Below are 20,398 nucleotides of genomic sequence, written 5' to 3' on the forward strand. Positions count from 1 at the left end.
GGCATGATCGTCTTTTAAATGTAGGTTATTTTACTTTCTCTTCTCTGCTCCTCATTATATTTCTTCACTTGTCTCTCCGTATGTTGCTGGCTGTCTCTTCTGCTCCTCTCTGTGCCACCATTATCCACACCCACCGCCATCTCTTGTCTAAAACTTTCTATCTTGCTGCTCTTTACCTCTGTAATTTCATTTCTGAATTTCACCATAGGGAATGCCTTCTCTACCTTTTAAAAAGACTCAGATTCTATCTTTTGGAGCACTAGAACAGTATCTAGTCTAGTCCAGTCCTGGAACTTAAAGAGATACTGAGACCAGTGTTATTTACACCTATCATAACATTGTCTTAGCATAAGCTTTATAATCTTGCTACTTTCCATTGCTTGATGCTTTTACATTACCTGTATGGTCCCCCTTGTTCCTCTATGAGGGGGCTGCAATATTTGTGCTCAGCTCAGCCCCCCACAAAAAATCTTAGTCACAGGCCATCACACTGCTTGTGTGCGCACACAGAGAAAGGTTCCTATAGAGCAGGGATCCCCAACCTTTCTTACTCGTGAGCCACAGTCAAATATAAAAAGACTTAGAGAGCAACACAAGCATCATAAAATCTCATGAAGGAGCCAAATAAGGGCTAAGATTGGCTATTAGGCAGCCTCTATGCACACTATCAGCTTACAGGGGGCTTTATTTGGTAGTAAATCTTGTTTTTATTCAACCAAAACTTGCCCCCAAGTCAGGAATTCAAAAGTAACTACCTGGTTTGGGGGCACTGAGAGCAACATCCAAGCAGTCAGTGAGCAACATGTTGCCCCCGTGCCACTGGTTGGGGATCACTGCTATAGAGGAAGATGACCCTACAGTCCAGGCCTCCTTGCCCCCCAGGCCCCCTATAACCACAAGGTCTGCTTCCTTTATAGTTATGCCACTGTTTGTGCTGCAGTACTCTGCTAGTATTAGAAATTCTAACTGACAGGTTGAAAAGGGACAACCAGATTGGCAAAAAAATCAGGTTTTGTTACTTAAAGTACCAATTACTTGCAAAAGCAGACATATAAGTAAACAATGATCAACATGACGTATAGGTAACTTTTTTATTTGTTTAACTTTTAAAAGGGAAAAAGGGGAAGGGGACAATGAGTTAACAGTACAGTTGAGAAGAGGTGTGAGGCACAGCAATGTTCATAGTATTGAAAAACAATTGCACATAGAAAATACCATACATTACTGGGCAATTCTGGGAACATACATATAATAGAGAGCAGCATAAAGCATAATACTTTGGCGATACCCAGGTGTATATCTAGCCAGGGGGCCCATATTTTGTCAAAATTTGAGGGGCACCCACGTGCTTTGTATGTTAGCCTAATGGAGGGAAGAACTGACTTGATCAAGGAGACCCACAGTTCAATTGATGGAGCTCCCGTACGTAACCATCCAGTCAGTGTTTTAGCGTAGTAGATGAGGGTCCTGAACAAAAAGGTAACATGATGTTTTCCACAGTTAACATGATGCCCTGAACCTCCTGAAAATAAAAAATCACATATAATCAAAGTCCTTAGCAATATGGGGTGTAAACTTAGTACAGTTTGCTGCTATATCCACAACTATCTAGACTTGCCATTTTACATCTTTATAACAGGCTGTAAGAGCTTGTTTTCATTCTACCATTTAGACCAAACAGATATATAAAAAGAACAAAAGATTCCTGGTCCTTAAAGGAGAAGAAAATGTAAATCAAAGTAAGCTCTATCAGAAATACAGTCATAAACAATCACAGAAAAGCTGCTCTGAGTCCTCTATTGTAAACATGTTCTTTTGTGTCAGACTTCCTTTTCTCAGAAAAATCCTTCAGGGCACAGCATGAGTCTACGCAGCTTGCTCCTCTTTCCCTCTCTCCCTCCCTTCTCTGTCCTCCCCTCTCTGCTATCTCCCCCCCCCCTTCCTGCTGTAATCTGTGCTACCAGCACCACAGAATTTACTGAGATCAAGCTAAAATGGTAGATGCTATCTTAAACAACACAGAGAGCTTCTAACTCTAAAGCTTTCTACAGAATACATATAGTGTTCTAGCTTGCACTATTGTGGCTAATATATTGGCAATAAAATGCCAAAATACCTTTCCTTCTCCTTTAATGAACCACTACCGGTAACTAATTAAACAAATTCAACACTATTTACTTACTGTGAAACTGTAAATACTGCAACAAACCACTTAAGGCAGAGACATTTGTAACTAATATTAAATGGCTTATCCATCAAATGCATTTAGCTGTATTAGAAGAAAAAAAGATGAAAGCTGAGATGTTGGTTAAAAGACATACTGAGTCAGATATCCCGGGCCCTGCAAAGTTTCCAGTTGCTTTTAATATCCAGGGACTGTTATTGGTTTATTTGTTGGCCCTGGAATTGCTCTTGCACATACTGTAGGTTTTCAACAATAAAAGGGGTATTTCAACATGCTATCACAATAGTTATTAAAAAGGGGCGCATAAAACATCACTGAGCAGTTGTCAGGGTATTAAGAATGTCATATTTGTGACCATAGCACCTCATGTATGATTTGTTTGTAATTATCATGTTGTGAAGTGGAATAGCAAAAGTATCCCTGGAACTGTTTTTCTATTATTGGAAACTATTGGCGTAATTAAATACACCAGCTGCAAATCTTCAGAGAGTTTAGCAGAGTACAGCCAGGCCTTTACTGTGTTATTAAAAATGTTTTCAGACTCTCTTGTTTGGTATGTGCCAGTGAATTATATGAAAGCTGATGTACGTACAGTGTTCATAAGTAGGAATAAGGTCTTAGCCTGATAATTTTAGACTTCTAATTTTGGCATCTGTAATTGGGAAGATTGAGAATGGTATTAAAAATAGCAGTCAGTATGGTTTTATTAGAAACAGCTCTTGTCTTTTACAGAAAAGAGAATAGGAAATAAAGGAATCAAGAACAGTAGTAGTGTAGTAGATGTGATGTCATTATTTTGCAAAGTGTTTGGGTACAGACGTGTACAGAACAAGATTACATGATTTCATCTAAGAGCTGTTGGTTCTAAAACTGTTTCTTTCTCTCTCTTCTGTTTCACCTAAAAGCTACATAGAAGTGAAATAACTTGAATTTGTTATACATGGGATTTTTTCTAACCTGAACAACTTTATATATTTTAATTTTTAATGAGATTTTAAGTCTAAAAATACAATTTTACTTTACAAAAGAAATTGTAATTCAAAACAACTTTCGTATTTCAGTTGTTTTTAGGTTATTTGAAAATAAACATTTTTTCTGTAGTCACATGCACCAGGGCAGAGACTAGACAGGAAGTTGTTGAAAAATGTACAACAACTTTAAAACCATTTAAAGTTTGCAATTATTGTATATTGGAAAGTGAGTATTTTTATTTGTTGGTTACATTCACTTTTCTAATTAAATCCAAGACAGTGCATGTTTGGTATCAGCAGATCATAAACATTTAGGTTTAAATAGCTTTTAAAGGAGAAGGAAAGGTAAAAACTAAGTAAGCTTTATCAGAAAGGTCTATGTAAATACAGTCATAAGCTCTCACAGAAATGCCGCACTGAGTCCTCTATCAAAAGAAACACAGAATTTCTTGTCTCGCTTTTTGTAAACATGTTCTTGGGTATCTTCTCAGAAAAATCCTTAATTCTGGTGGCCAGAATCTGCACAGTTCTCTTTCCCCTCTCCTGACCCCCCTCCCATAAGAATGCTAAGAACTCCCTCCCCCCACCCTTAGGAATGTGTGATCTGAGCTGTAAGGGCTAGACTGCAAGCAGGAAGCTATGAAGACCAAGCTAAATTGGCAGCTGTGTAGGGACCCATAGGGTTAATATGGTCCCTATGGCTTTAAACCCTAAAAGCTTCATTGGTTTGTGCTGTTACTGGGAAAAGACCCATGTATCAGTTTAGAGTTTGCCTCTGTGTGCTATTGGTTATAAGGTATGGTGACCACTTCCTGCCTCACTTTGGTATAGTGCTGGGAAATGAGTGGCACCTTCCTGTTTGCTTCCATCTGATGAACAGGGTGGATGTGTGCGGTGAGCCCAGGGTATGGGCCCAGGCCTAGTGAAGTTTGGGAAGAGGAATCCCCTGTTTGCAAGCAGTTGAGACTGAAATCGAGTGAGCAGTGGCTGTAACGGCTGTTCCAGCTTTAAAAAGAGATCTGCTGCACTGCGGTTAGATGCTTAAATCTCAAAGTGATTGATTGATCCACCTGAGGAAAGGTACTGAAAGTCTCCTGTGTGTGTCCCCTGGGTGAGGACAGGTGTTTTCCGTGTGCCTGCTACATGGGAGCAACTGCCTTTCCAAAGGGAGAGGTACCTTGGGAATGGTAGCTCTACCTGGGGAAACTGAAAGAGCTCTGGGGAAGGGACTTTGCCAGGACTGAACTGGGCAAGGGTATTTCCTCCAAGAGTGGAGTGTGGGACTGTGTTCTGGAAGAGACTGAGCCAGAAGTGACAAATACCCACAGGTTTCCAAAGCAGGGCTAATACTATGTGCATGTTAATGCTATTTCATTTTCACTTCATTTTATAAAGGTGATATTTGCTGCAAACTGTGTGTGATTATTTCATAGTGGAAATCCCCTTGAGGTGTGCTCCTCAGTGTCCACTAGGTGGAGGCACTGCACTAAAATCCCAGTCCCAGTACCTTTCATCTGCAAAGGGAACCCAAAATCTTCTGTTCTAAGCCTATATACAGCCCAAAATTAAGTGAATGTGCCAAGAAAGGGTTACAGCTGCAATCAGAGAAAGCTTCTAGGGCTGAGTACTCAGGTATGCTAAAGCTTTTTGCAGAATAAATATATTGTTCTAGGTGGCACTAATGTGGCAAATCTGTTAGCAGTAAAATGCCAAAATGAATTTCCTTCTCCTTTAAGTACAATAACACTATACAGAAAGATGTAATACTAACAAAAAATCTCTCTATGTACCTTCCTAATATTCTAAGTTTTATCTAATATTCTATTATAATGTTTCAGGAAAGCCCTGTGTGCATCTTCATCGGCAGGTACCATGTACACAGATGGCGCTAGACTTACAGCAGAGCAGGATGGCAAACTGTATAATTTACTCTTAATTGTTGCTGGGCTATAAATCCCAGCATACTTTAACATATTATTAAGGGTTAAAAACTGTTGTCCAACAACATCAGTGTTATACTGTATTCAAGCAGTATTGCTAAACAGTTTCCCAGCTCTCCAGCACCAGTGATGCTGTGGGTTATGTAGTTTCTGCATGCTGTCTGCAAGCTGTGAAGTTGTTACACAGTTGTTACAATGTTTGAGTCCCTCCTCCCCTGCCATGATTTAAATGATGCAAAAAGAAAATGACTGTTTTACAGTTGGATTTTAGCATTTAAAAGGGTATTTATTCATACTTTTTGAGGAAACAGATTACAGTAATAGGTATATTAGTGGTTTCTGTGGGGTGTTGGGCTTTTTAACAAATTTTGATTCGGGAGCTGGAGTTCCCCTTTAAAGTGAGTCTTCCTTTGTAATGTTGGATTACAATGTAGTGTGATTACAAGTTTACACAAATAATGTCTCTTGCATCTGTAATTGCATTTTTGATAATCTTCTTTGTACTCTTTTATTCTTTGAACTATTGGGGGCAGTGGGATATTTTATTGAGGGTTCAGATTAGAATCAGCCCTTTTTAATCTAACAGTAAATTCCTTAATCAATGGTCACTATTAGTTCAACAATAAATTGTGTCTAAGAAAACCTTACATTATGGTATGCTATTCTTTCTGTATAAAGGAGTTTTGGATTTTTTTCCACTGTTTGTATTTACCACTTTCCAAGCATAAAGAGGTCTGATGCTTCTATGACCCACTAAAGAACTTGATCCAGAGCCCAATATAGAAAGAACTAAATCTTTAATGTTTCACCACAAAAAAGGCAGATGTGAATTGTCCTTGCTTGGGGCCAACACAGGGATCCTCTGTCTGTAAAGAATATTATGCTGTTTAGCTGCACAAATACTGATATTACACTAATGGGTGATGATCACTGCATTACATACACAAATGTTTTTTTTTATAGTATTAAGTTAATGCAGCACCTGTGGGGACACCAATGAGTCTTTTTATTTATTCCACTTGTATAGATTTATCTCATTTCCTCTGACCCAGTCATTAAAATATAATGATTCAGTATTTCTGAAGTAGTCTCTTCCTGTGTTAGTCCATTCAGCTCTTACATTTTATTACCTTGTATGAAATAAGCAGATCCCACAGCCATTATAGCCATTTGTGACCCTCCCCGTGGTTTCCTACTTTTTATATTTATTTTATAATGTTCTCTGCAATATTCCAATGAGAAGCATAATGATTGCTGATTGCTTTCCACTGTTGAGGTTGCATTATGAAAATTATTATATATTGTAGTGTTTTGTTGCCCCATCAATATAAAATGCATAAAACATTTATATATATATATACAGTGGCTTGCAAAAGTATTCGGCCCCCTTGAACTTTTCCACATTTTGTCACATTACAGCCAAAACATGAATCAATTTTATTGGAATTCCACGTGAAAGACCAATACAAAGTGGTGTACACGTGAGAAGTGGAACGAAAATCATACATGATTCCAAACATTTTTTACAAATAAATAACTGCAAAGGGGGTGTGCGTAATTATTCAGCCCCCTTTGGTCTGAGTGCAGTCAGTTGCCCATAGACATTGCCTGCTGAGATCTAATGACTAATTAGAGTGCCCCTGTGTGTAATCTAATGTCAGTACAAATACAGCTGCTCTGTGACGGCCTCAGAGGTTGTCTAAGAGAATATTGGGAGCAACAACACCATGAAGTCCAAAGAACACACCAGACAGGTCAGGGATAAAGTTATTGAGAAATTTAAAGCAGGCTTAGGCTACAAAAAGATTTCCAAAGCCTTAAACATCCCACGGAGCACTGTTCAAGCGATCATTCAGAAATGGAAGGAGTATGGCACAACTGTAAACCTACCAAGACAAGGCCCTCCACCTAAACTCACAGGCCGAACAAGGAGAGCGCTGATCAGAAATGCAGCCAAGAGGCCCATGGTGACTCTGGGGGAGCTGCAGAGATCTACAGCTCAGGTGGGGGAATCTGTCCATAGGACAATTATTAGTCGTGCACTGCACAAAGTTGGCCTTTATGGAAGAGTGGCAAGAAGAAAGCCATTGTTAACAGAAAACCATAAGAAGTCCCGTTTGCAGTTTGTCACAAGCCATGTGGGGGACACAGCAAACATGTGGAAGAAGGTGCTCTGCTCAGATGAGACCAAAATGGAACTTTTTGTCCAAAATGCAAAACGCTATGTGTGGCGGAAAACTAACACTGCACATCACTCTGAACACACCATCCCCACTGTCAAATATGGTGGTGGCAGCATCATGCTCTGGGGGTGCTTCTCTTCAGCAGGGACAGGGAAGCTGGTCAGAGTTGATGGGAAGATGGATGGAGCCAAATACAGGGCAATCTTGAAAGAAAACCTCTTGGAGTCTGCAAAAGACTTGAGACTGGGGCGGAGGTTCACCTTCCAGCAGGACAACGACCCTAAACATAAAGCCAGGGCAACAATGGAATGGTTTAAAACAAAACATATCCATGTGTTAGAATGGCCCAGTCAAAGTCCAGATCTAAATGCAATCGAGAATCTGTGGCAAGATCTGAAAACTGCTGTTCACAAACGCTGTCCATCTAATCTGACTGAGCTGGAGCTGTTTTGCAAAGAAGAATGGGCAAGGATTTCCGTCTCTAGATGTGCAAAGTTGGTAGAGACATACCCTAAAAGCCTGCCAGCTGTAATTGCAGCAAAAGGTGGTTCTACAAAGTATTGACTCAGGGGGCTGAATAATTACACACACCCCACTTTGCAGTTATTTATTTGTAAAAAATGTTTGGAATCATTTATGATTTTCGTTCCACTTCTCACGTGTACACCACTTTGTATTGGTCTTTCACGTGGAATTCCAATAAAATTGATTCATGTTTTGGCTGTAATGTGACAAAATGTGGAAAAGTTCAAGGGGGCCGAATACTTTTGCAAGCCACTGTATATATATATATATATATATAATCAATCCAAATGGTGTCCGCACTCCAAGGCTCAATATTCTGCGGGGTGCTTAGCCAAAATTATGTATGCATAGAAAATAATCATCTGTGGCCAGCACACCCTTCAATGTTTCATCAAAAAATTTTTTATTGCAGATATATTGTTAAAACCAACGTTTCGGTCCTTGTTAGGACCTTTCTCAAGGATAAAAAACTATATATATATATATATATATATATATAGTCCAGTCCATAGAAGGCACTCACGGCATCCAGGCTGCAAAAATAGCCCTTTATTAAATGCCCAAATCAACGCGTTTTGATCCACTCAGGATCGTCGTCAGGAGTGGGTCGAAACACGTTGCTTTGGGCATTTAATAAAGGGCTATTTTTGCAGCTTGGATGCCGTGAGTGCCTTCTATGGACTGGATATGATATATTGGTTTGCACCTTGCGCCTTTGACTTTATGGAGTGGTGAGTGCCGATAACTGGATGTTATATATATATATGTGTGTATATATATGTATATATATATATATATATATATATATATGGGTGTATATATATGTGTATATATATATATATAGTATATACCTTCTGCTGAAGGAATTATATTTTTTTTGTGATCATTATATAAGATAGCTGTGTTCAAAGCCATCTCTATTATTTGATGGATAACCATTTCTTAAAAAGGAAGAAGAAGGACACATGAGTCAGTAGGGCCTGCTTCCAGCTAGAAAGCACATAATAAACATTGATTTTATTTGGCATATTGAGTTTTTAGTCTATCCCAAAACAATGACAGATGAGCTCCTTGCCAGAGGTTCAGGATGGACAGATAATGTAATTAGCATTTGTCCTTGCCCTGCAAATAATTGAACTGGACATGAGCTGTTTTTAGGAGAGGAATCCATGTTTCTCAGAATTTCCTGTCTTGCATTTTGTGTATCTAATGTCATACATTCAGAATGTAGCTAAACAACTACGTTTTGGAAACCACAAAAGGTCACATAATCTGTAGAATAGTTTCAAGAGACAAAAATTGGGTCATATTTAACCAACCTGTATTCCCCTTGTTGTTGAACTACAACACCCAAACCACCTGACAGAACTAGTCCCATTTCACTTGATATATTGTGGCAGTGACATTACATCATATGTTGAATCCGAATTGAATTACTGCTGGTTTGCTAATTCTTGATATTCACTTAGCCATTTCATATACAAGCACAGGTGCGCGTGACCTTGTTTCTTACACATAGGTGCCATTTGACTTAAAGGAGGGGCAGTATGAACCGTTTTTTTTTTTTTTTTTTGCAGGTAACAAGGTTTTATTGTTTTAAACAGATATTAGGGTCTGAGTCTGAAAACCGAAAGAGCTGGTAGCTTATGGGCACATTTACTAATCCACGAATCCGGATCCCGAATGGGGAAAAAATCTGATTGGAAACGAAAATTTTGTGACTTTTTCGTTGCTGTCGCGTTTTTTTCGTATTTTGCGTGATTTTTTCATCGCCGTCACGACTTTATTGTATTTTGCGCGACTTTTCCGTGGCCGACGCGATTTTTTCGGATTGAGCAACTGTAAATGGCGGAAAAACCAATCCAATTTTTCGCGACGGCGACGAAAAAAAATCGCAAAATACCAATCATTACGGAAAAAACGCATTCGGACGCTTTTCGGACGTTTATGGATTAGTAAATGTGCCCCTTAGTGTTCACTTCACATTTATATAGAATAATAGTAGTATGTGTAATACATGGAAACAATGATAGATACGTTCCACTTGAGGGGATGTGCAAGAGAGACGAGAAACAAAATGACGAGAATACAAATATGGGTTGATTAAAAGGGGGAAATTTGAAGCTTTATTCTAAGAGATTTGTATTTCCTATGAATATAAATAACCATGTTAATCTACCTTATTTGCACAATGACTCACAGCAATTCATATTAATTATCAGTGATTTGTTCCGTTCACTGACAGATTTACATGGATTTGATTTAGTTGATTAATTCATGATTCAAAATGTTTGTGTGTGTATTATACTGTGGGTGTAGGTTTGGATATGTTTTGTTGACCTATAACTGTTGGCCAGCTTGTGGTGGTGCTTGCATATATATATAAGTTTGCAAGCTATTTTAGGCAGGCTGTATAAGGACAATTTGCTGTCTATTCTCCATTCCATATTGTCATGCTGTACAAACCAACAAACTTTCTTCTGTGACAGTAGAAAATTTTCACATGTAGCAAAAAAGTAATTTGGATATTTACAGTGCAAATAGAATCAGTTAACATGTGCTTACACAGTGAGAGTAGCTTCTTGTAGCCCCAGGTGCACGCTGTACCCACCGTCCGGGCAAATAAGTACAAAAATGATGAAAATAGCAGCACACTGTTTCATTTAAAAAAAATGTGAAAATTTAGTGCCTTCAACCGGTGTGCTGCTCACCATTTTTCATCATTTTTGGCTATCTACAGTGCATTTACTCTTGGGAGATTTGTGCGTTCAGACTAAAGGTGGCCATAAACGTAGCAATTGCGATCATTCGTTTCCCCCATTAACGCACAGGGCTGAATCGTCAGATATGATGGTAGAAAAAATAGGGATTATACATCCTCCTGCCGATTCATCCCTAAATGTAGATTTTGCTCGGTGTGTGTACAGTATGGGCGGCTTAATACAAAAGGGTTGATTCACTAAAGTGCGATAAGCATTATCGCATGCTTTTTTGCGTTAAAAGTGATGCGAAAAATAACGATCGATCGAAGTATTATCACATGCGCTAAATAACGCATGATCGCAAGGTGTTAATTTTAACGCATTGCATTAATTCTCGCATAGAAATAATACTAACACATGATTCACAAACACATAAGAAGCGTTAGATGCGCTAAATATCGCATTAGTCTGTGCGAAAATTACACCTACTTGGGGCAGGCGGTACTTAAAGAAAATTATGGTTTGTGATCTTTTGGCAACACAACATGGACTTTGCAGTGTGATTTTTTTCAAGTATGTGTTGGCCCTAGAGTGAGGCATCCTCCAGTTTTCAGGGAAATGGTCATTTGCAGAAAAGTATGAATGTAATGGTTACATGCATTAAATCGTGCTCTAATATAGCAAGCGGCGAAATATATCACACACAGCGGGAATTAATGCACACGCGGAAAATAACGCAAGAAAAACGATCATCGCGACTTAAATAATGCAAACAACATTGTGTCTTAACGCAAGTATCCTTTTAGTGAATCGTGTGTTAAGTTGCAAAAAATAAGAAGCGATAACATTTTTAACGCATGCTATAAATAGCGCTCGAAATATCGACCTTTGAATCAACCCTAAAGTATTGTGTAAATTCCTGCTCATGATGGCTAGCTCCACCAGTTTTCACCACCAGGATATTAGTCATTTGGTGCCCATAGTAGCTATCCTGCTTTTCAGTTCCAAGTCTGTAAATGTTGGACCTACCTTATATCATTCTGAGGTGGAACTGCATTTGCAATGAACCAGTAAATGTCTACCAAGAACAGAACATACATTATCTCAGTCAAGCAAGTATAACTGAGGAAAGAGACAGTTGAACCTTTCTCTGTTTACAGTTAACATTTTTCTGGTTGTGCTTAGTGTACCGTACAGTATGTACCTTCTAAATGTTTAAAAACATTATCATAAGCCTTAAATTAATTTATTTTTTAGGCAGAAAAATTATATACATCAGTGGCAGGATATGTCACAGGGGATCAGTGAAATCCTTAAAGGTTCAGTAGAAACAGACCTGCTGGTTTGCATGAGAAAGCAGTGCACACTGCCTTGGTACTCCTATAAAAAGTGTCTTGTAGATTGTAAGCTCTTTTGGGCAGGGCCCTCTTCACCTCTTGTATCGGTTACTGATTGCTTTATATGTTACTCTGTATGTCCAATGTATGTAACCCACTTATTGTACAGCGCTGCGGAATATGTTGGCGCTTTATAAATAAATGTTAATGTAAATGCCTGTGACTACACTGAAAAAAATCTAGATCTGTGTTGTTTCATAGACTGATTAAACACTGAGTTTTCTGCTTCTCTTTATTATATGCCCTGGCCGACTCCTCCGTCCTTTCAGAACAACCGCTTGGTTGCACTCCCCACTACTACTTCCGTTTCCTGCCTTAAACCTTTCTGCCTTGCTGCTCCTTACATTTGGAATGCCATTCCTGAGTTCCTGCCGACAGAATCCTCCCTTTTTTCAGAACTGTAACTTGTATTTATTCATATTTATTATCTTTGTATTTATCTATTATTTGAACCCCCTGTTGTATGTATGCATACATGTCCTGACTGCATGATAGGGCTCTTTGCTAACATAGATGCTAAATTGCACCTGCACAGTTTCCAGTGGCAACTGATTTCCTTGTTGATACAAACAATTAAAAAATAAAGATGTTTTTATTTAATCCTTAAGAATAAAAGAATCTCCACTTCCAGCTTTCTTTTATGGTGGATATGCTTTACTCCTATGGTTTGCACATAAACCTTTTTCTACTTTGGAATGAGTGATTTGAACATTCTGCCATTTTCCATAATAATTTAACTGCAGCAGGGTAATTTAGAATGTTAGTAAATTATTCCTGTTATCTCGGACAAATCAGTGGTTTCATATATGACCCTTTCAACAATTACTGCTGAGGGATGGCTTTGGGTTGCAACATGAAGGACTGAAGGAAGCCCTTAGCAAGGAACCACACAATCTCATTTATTACATCAGATACACTGCACAAGCTGTGTTTTATGTTTTTCACAAACCAAACATATTTTTTCTAGAAAAATAACTTGCTGACAGTTAAGTAAATTATCAGGTGCTGACATTCACTATAGCAACACAACAAATTTTTACTGGTAGCATCTGGCCAAAATGCTTTAAAATTGAAAAACATCACATGTGCCATCTGTCTAAATCTTGTCATAAATGTCCAGAGTTCGTATAAATTATATATTTGTGTAATCGCAGTGCCTGCAGTTACCGGTGGGGGTGAGCTGGCCTTGGCCCACAGGGGCTGTGGGGCTCTTGAGTGCCGAGGCCCACCGTGTTCTTTCCTGATGCCCTGCTGGCCCAGTCTGAACCTGGAAGACCTGAAACAGCAAACAAACTGCTTGTATCACAGGTGGAATGAGCAACCAGGACATGCTAGAGAGCCATATCATCAGTCAAGGCAAATAGTCATGGCTGGGTACAGGCTGGAAACCAGAACTAATGTAAAAACAACAAAACAGCAGAACAGCACCCACAAACTCATGACTAATGGGATGTATAATTGAAAAATGATTATCGAGTACATCAGAACTTATAAAGCAGAAGTGAATCTGGGAAGCACCTATGAATGTGCAGTGTTAGGGAATTAATTCAGCACATACAAGTAACTTACAAAAGAACTTACTGTAATATAGCTGCTGTCAGAAATGGCATAGGTTCCATGTAGGCAACTGCCAGTTTAGCTCACAGACTGGCTAAATGGACCAGCCTTCTGCAGGTCTTAGATTCAAGCCTTTACAGAACCAGTACTCTGTAATTTATGCCATAAAATTGCTAATTTAAAACGAAATTCGCAGAAAAAACATGATAAAAAGCTCAAAATGCCAGATTTTACATTTCCGGTGGAAGAAAAAATGTGTAAAAAAATTGAGCTGATTTTTATGTGCCGAATTTTGTTGCTGTTTTTTACACAGCATAATAAATAGACCCCTTAATGTAATTTTTGAAAAAGATTTTTATAGCATATTTAATAATTTAATTAAACTTCTTTTTTACTTTTGTTGCAGAAATAGACCACCTTTAAACAGGTCTTAATAATACACTATGCAGAATTTTAATCTACAATGAAATAATTAATAAATCTGATGAAGAATACTACATTGCAAAATGCTACTTTTATTGCATTTCCCCATTAGTGTGTGGGCACCTCTGCCTGTAGTGTCTAGTATAGCTTATGTAAAAATATTGCATAGGTATCGACCTTAGAATCTATTCTTTTTGTGTGTGTGTTTTTTACTATTCTAAAATTCATTCATTTATTATGAAAAACTGCAGTCTTGATTCGAATGAATCACCAGTAAATTTCCCTGATTCAAAACTTTGTCTCAGCCGACTGAGTCACTTTCTCTTAAGTGATGTAGTGTAACTTTTGGTAGCTCAGTATTTAGAAGTACTGTGTGGGATCCATTGTGGCCGTTTGACTTGCCCTTCTTGGAAACAGCAGACTATAATAGGACATTTGAAACATATCTGCTTTGTCTTTACTCAGTCAGTCTTTTTTTTCCATTACACATTAGCAATGCAAAACAACTTGCCAGAAAAAGGTTGTCGGCTTTAAATATAGCAGCACTTGTAGGAGGTAGGAAGTTTACTCTGTATCATACTTTCTTTAGTACAATAGCTCTCCGCTACCAGTCACTTTTCAAAAATTCATCAGCATAACTGTGCACATAGAACTGGAGATATTTTTTTTTTTATTAGATGTACATTTTTTTTTCCACACAGTATTTTTATTCTGACAAATGCCGTATAGGTTGTTTGGTCTACTTCATCAACCTAAACATACCCCCCATTCTCTTATGGGATAATTAGACACCCCCCCCCTGCTAAATATGTATTAAAAAGCTGCAGAATCACTTTTCAGTGACTTAACTGGTCACCATCGTTTCTCCACAGGTTCATTTATTTGTGTCCACCCATTCCATGAAGACAACCTATGTCCCAGCGAATCTTATTTTTATTCAGTGGCTTCTAGATGAGTGCATGACATGTGTGCCACTTTGTAGCCATTACTAGCAATAGAGACTAATTGCTCATGGGTTCAGAGTATCAGCATCCAGGGTGAAACAGGAGTGGTGAATGAAGTAAAAATGCCAGCTTTACTGACCGTGATAAGTTTACAGTTAAGCTATAAATGGAGGACCTTAGGCTGGTCATAATAGTCAATACTGTACACCATGCTGAAACTACCCTTACCTGTTTCCCACACGAGTGCATGTATTTTCCCTGACCAGACTATCTTGTACCATATGGGTTTATGAGGGGGGTAGTGAATAATAACTCAATTAGTTCAGAAACAGTACAGAATTTATCACTGATTATAATTAGGAAATGTATTTTTTTGTTAAATGAAGCTCACACAAACTTTTCATTATCATGATCGTTCCTCTGACAATCTTATTACACTAGTTGATTGCTGCTATTTGGAAGTTGGTTGCAGATTTTTAAAGGTAACCCATTATAAGGTTATATATGAAAGGACAAATTATAGAAATATAAGAGCACGTGCCTAACATGTTGGCATCCCCCAGTGTTTAACCTTTTCATTCTCCTTTAAAGGCCAGCCATTTTGTTAGGGTGCCCTAGGGAGATACACCAGCCAAAGTTTCAATCATAGGCACAGGCTTTCAGTGCAACAAGTACAAGTACAAGAGGTGAGCACTCAATTTAATTAAATCTGCCACTGCTAAGATAAGGGAGTAGGGAATGGGGACCAGTATAAGAAGGCCTTGTAAAAGCAAAAAATGAATATGTTGCACTAAAAGCAGAGCCTTTAAATCCTCATGACAGGAACAAAGGCATTATCCCCAGCAAGCCTATGTATCTTGTACCTTACTGAAATACAATCAAAGTATGTACCAAAGTCAAAGCAACACAAGACTGTCTATATACTTCACTGCTCTGCACTCATCACATGTTTCATTCAGTACCTTGGAGAACAAGATGGGCTCTCGCAATTATTATTTCTGTTAGTTCTTGTGTTTGGGAAATATCTAGCAGGGCACAGTAGCAATAAGCAAATCCCATTGTAGGCTATTGCGAACACCTCTTGCCTTGTGTACTGCTCCTGAGAGTAGGTAAACTGCAAGATGTTTGTCCAAATGATTTCAGACTGTATGTTTGTGCTGTTAAGCTTCCTTGTTCCTATAATTTTTTTTATATTGGTTAAAATTTAGCAGAGCTCATAAAGTTTCTCATCTATAGGTTAAGGCAGGGATCCACAACCTTTTTTACCCATGAGCCACATTCAAAAATAAAAAAAAAGGTGGAAAGCAACACAAGGATGCAAAAAGTTCCTGTGGGTGTCCAATATGGGCTGTCATTGGTTATTGGTAGCTCCTATGTAGACTGGCAGTATAGAGAACTTAAGAAGAGCAATTAGGATATTTCACTTATTCCTTTCTCTGTAGCACTCATAGCACTTGGGTAAATGGCACTGCCGCAAGCAAAAGTTTACATGCTTCTTGTAGCTCAGCAAGGCGTGTAGTGACCTTTTTCTCTATGGAGAAACAACCTGCAGGGCATGTATGAGGAAAGAAAGATATTAATGTAGCTATTCTTTTTGTGTGGATGTCTCCTGGCTAATGTCAGGGACAACATTTAGTCTATATCAGTGTGTACTTCAGCAAAAAAAAAAAAAAAAATGGAATGTTTTGCTCACCTCTAAATTTTAAACGATTAGGCGGGGGTGCAACGAGGCTGTAACCACAACATTCATAACAAGGTTCTCTATCTCATTATGAACATATAGGACATTAAAACATTCTGTGCATTAAGCTACTAAAAATACCTTTTAAACATGACATTATTTTATTATTTATTTGTCCACATATCGCATTATATTCAAGCTGGCCAACTATGTCAGAGTCATCCTCGGTCTGGTCTATACTCACTTTCATCTTAAAGAATTAAAGAATTCTGCTGCATCATCATATGTTCTTTTACAGGGACTAAGTTTTACCTTCAACTTGCTTTCCAAGGTTAAAACTCCCAAATTACTGCTCTTTTATTGGCCGCCACTGGGATTGGCAGCCAGTTTGGAAAAATCAGTGTAAAATCCAAATGTAGGGAAATGAGGGAAAACCTAAAAACGACGGTACGTAACATTGAGGTTTCACTGTATGTACTGTATATATGTGTTGCCTTGACCGAAACATCACATTGACTATTCATGCCATCCTAAATACAAATTTTGTTTTTTCACTATAATTCCATGTGTTGCTTGCTGGTCTGGTCTTTTTTGTACTATTTTAATCATTTACCATGCACCCTTGTAAATGCCATAGCGGTGTGTTGCCCATAGTGTGAGTATATATGTATATATATATATATATATATATATATATATATATATATAAAGCAAGAGAATGAGCTGCACACACCAGGACTTGGCAAAAATATAATAAGTTTATTTAAGAAAAGAGATCCAACGTTTCGAGCACTTCCCTGAGGAAGAGCACAGTTAGTGCTCGAAACGTTGGATCTCTTTTCTTAAATAAACTTATTATATTTTTGCCAAGTCCTGGTGTGTGCAGCTCAAGGACATCGGAACCTGTTGGGGACGTGCACCACGTTTGTTCTATTGCAGGGTGCTGTACTATTACATAAAACAATTGTGTGTGTGTATATATACAGTGGTGTGAAAAACTATTTGCCCCCTTCCTGATTTCTTATTCTTTTGCATGTTTGTCACACTTAAATGTTTCTGATCATCAAAAACCATTAACTATTAGTCAAAGATAACATAATTGAACACAAAATGCAGTTTTTAAATGAAGGTTTACGTTATTAAGGGAGAAAAAAAACTCCAAATCTACATGGCCCTGTGTGAAAAAGTGATTGCCCCCCTTGTTAAAAAATAACTTAACTGTGGTTTATCACACCTGAGTTCAATTTCTGTAGTCACCCCCAGGCCTGATTACTGCCACACCTGTGCCAATCAAGAAATCACTTAAATAGGAGCTACCTGACACAGAGAAGTAGACCAAAAGCACCTCAAAAGCTAGACATCATGCCAAGATCCAAAGAAATTCAGGAACAAATGAGAGCAAAAGTAATTGAGATCTATCAGTCTGGTAAAGGTTATAAAGCCATTTCTAAAGCTTTGGGACTCCAGCGAACCACAGTGAGAGCCATTATCCACAAATGGCAAAAACATGGAACAGTGGTGAACCTTCCCAGGAGTGGCCGGCCGACCAAAATTACCCCAAGAGCGCAGAGACAACTCATCCGAGAGGCCACAAAAGACCCCAGGACAACATCTAAAGAACTGCAGGCCTCACTTGCCTCAATTAAGGTCAGTGTTCATGACGCACCATAAGAAAGAGACTGGGCAAAAACGGCCTGCATGGCAGATTTCCAAGGCGCAAACCACTTTTAAGCAAAAAGAACATTAAGGCTTGTCTCAATTTTGCTAAAAAACATCTCAATGATTGCCAAGACTTTTGGGAAAATACCTTGTGGACCGACGAGACAAAAGTTGAACTTTTTGGAAGGTGCGTGTCCCGTTACATCTGGCGTAAAAGTAACACAGCATTTCAGAAAAAGAACATCATACCAACAGTAAAATATGGTGGTGGTAGTGTGATGGTCTGGGGTTGTTTTGCTGCTTCAGGACCTGGAAGGCTTGCTGTGATAGATGGAACCATGAATTCTACTGTCTACCAAAAAATCCTGAAGGAGAATGTCCGGCCATCTGTTTGTCAACTCAAGCTGAAGCGATCTTGGGTGCTGCAGCAGGACAATGACCCAAAACACACCAGCAAATCCACCTCTGAATGGCTGAAGAAAAACAAAATGAAGACTTTGGAGTGGCCTAGTCAAAGTCCTGACCTGAATCCTATTGAGATGTTGTGGCATGACCTTAAAAAGGCGGTTCATGCTAGAAAACCCTCAAATAAAGCTGAATTACAATAATTCTGCAAAGATGAGTGGGCCAAAATTCCTCCAGAGCGCTGTAAAAGACTCGTTGCAAGTTATCGCAAACGCTTGATTGCAGTTATTGCTGCTAAGGGTGGCCCAACCAGTTATTAGGTTCAGGGGGCAATTACTTTTTCACACAGGGCCATGTAGGTTTGGATTTTTTTTCTCCCTAAATAATAAAACCCCTCATTTAAAAACTGCATTTTGTGTTTACTTGTGTTATCTTTGACTAATAGTTAAATGTGTTTGATGATCAGAAACATTTTGTGTGACAAACATGCAAAAGAATAAGAAATCAGGAAGGGGGCAAATAGTTTTTCACACCACTGTATACTTTCACTTTACTTTTTAAGTAGAGAGAAGAAACCTTCCTCTTACTTGGTTTTGGTTATTCAAGATTCTGTAGCCCAGTCGTTGTATATAATTGACATAAAATATTTCATGTTCCAATTATGTATTGTCATGTAAAATATATATATGTACAGTATATATGAAGGCATGGATACCTTATCTGTAAACCCGCTACATATAAAGCTCCTAATTACAGGAAGTCAATTATCTATTACCCAAGGAATGCTTGAGACCTGGGGTTTTCCAGATAATGGATCTTTCTTTAATTTTGATAACCATATGTTAAGACTGCTAAAAATCATTTTAACATAAACCCATAGGAATTTGCCACTAATATGGAGTTATGCAGCTTAGTCAGCTTAGTTAGGATCAACTACAAGGTACTATAGAAAAAGGGAACCATTTTTAAAAATTAGAATTATTTGCTTAAAATGGATGCTGTAGAAGATGCATACGTCAGTTGTAGGTAGGGTTGCCACATAGCCAATTTTTACCTTACTGCCCAGTAAAATACTATCCAAGGTTGGGGCCGGTATCACAAATTTACCTGCAATTTACTTGCTTGTATATTTTTAATAACTTTGTGCTCTGCCCCTGACAGTGTTGGACTGGGTGCCCAGGGCTCATCGGGGCTGCCACAGTCACGGGCTGGTGGGAGTCGGCCTGCGGTAGGCTGCAATGTTTCCCTCTAGATCCGAGCTGTTTTGTTTTTCAGGTAGCAATGACCATATGCCTTTATTATGAGCTATGTCCTGTTTATACCACAAGATGTGTCATAACCTTTATTTTCTTCCACCCACCATCCATGCCACTTTTGCAATCATTTGCTATTTTCAGCCTGTATGTGAGAGGTTGGCTGCTCTATTTTTACTTTTCACACATATTTTGTGAATATGTAATTCACTTCTCTCCACAGTAGCATCTGGTTTTCTTAAAATTGTTTTCCCTTGTTTTGCAGGGCAGACAGTCTTCAAAACAGTAGTTGGATGGGAGTCAGTACTTCTGCTCCTCTGAGCATAATCAGCAGCAATGTCTGGAATTGGCTACGCTGACAGAAGCGAATAAAAGTGAGTAGTGTTGGTGTTTCTTTGCTTTCCAGTGTATTATTCAGCATTTTCACTGAATTACCTGCTTAGAAGCCTTAGTTACCTATTCTCCAAATTAAAGCTTTTTCTGTAAACATTGTTAACCAGAAGCCTCCCTGACAGAGCAAGTTCCTTACTGCATGTGTCTGAAGCAGTCAGTCTTTGACACTCACAGAGATTA

General features: G+C 38.5%; 1 protein-coding gene across 3 annotated transcripts in view; it reads left to right on the plus strand.

Annotated features, from left to right (window-relative positions):
• otud7a (OTU deubiquitinase 7A) overlaps positions 1–20,398 on the plus strand; it is a 137,958-nt gene that overhangs the window by 29,528 nt on the left and 88,032 nt on the right. For all 3 annotated transcript variants that reach the window (XM_012970864.3, XM_004917921.4, XM_004917925.4), the window contains exon 2: positions 20,091–20,199. The gene's annotated coding sequence lies outside the window, so the exon portion shown is untranslated. The remainder of the gene's footprint in view (positions 1–20,090; positions 20,200–20,398) is intronic.

Source organism: Xenopus tropicalis, chromosome 3, assembly GCF_000004195.4.
Source record: "Xenopus tropicalis strain Nigerian chromosome 3, UCB_Xtro_10.0, whole genome shotgun sequence".
NCBI lineage: Eukaryota > Metazoa > Chordata > Amphibia > Anura > Pipidae > Xenopus > Xenopus tropicalis.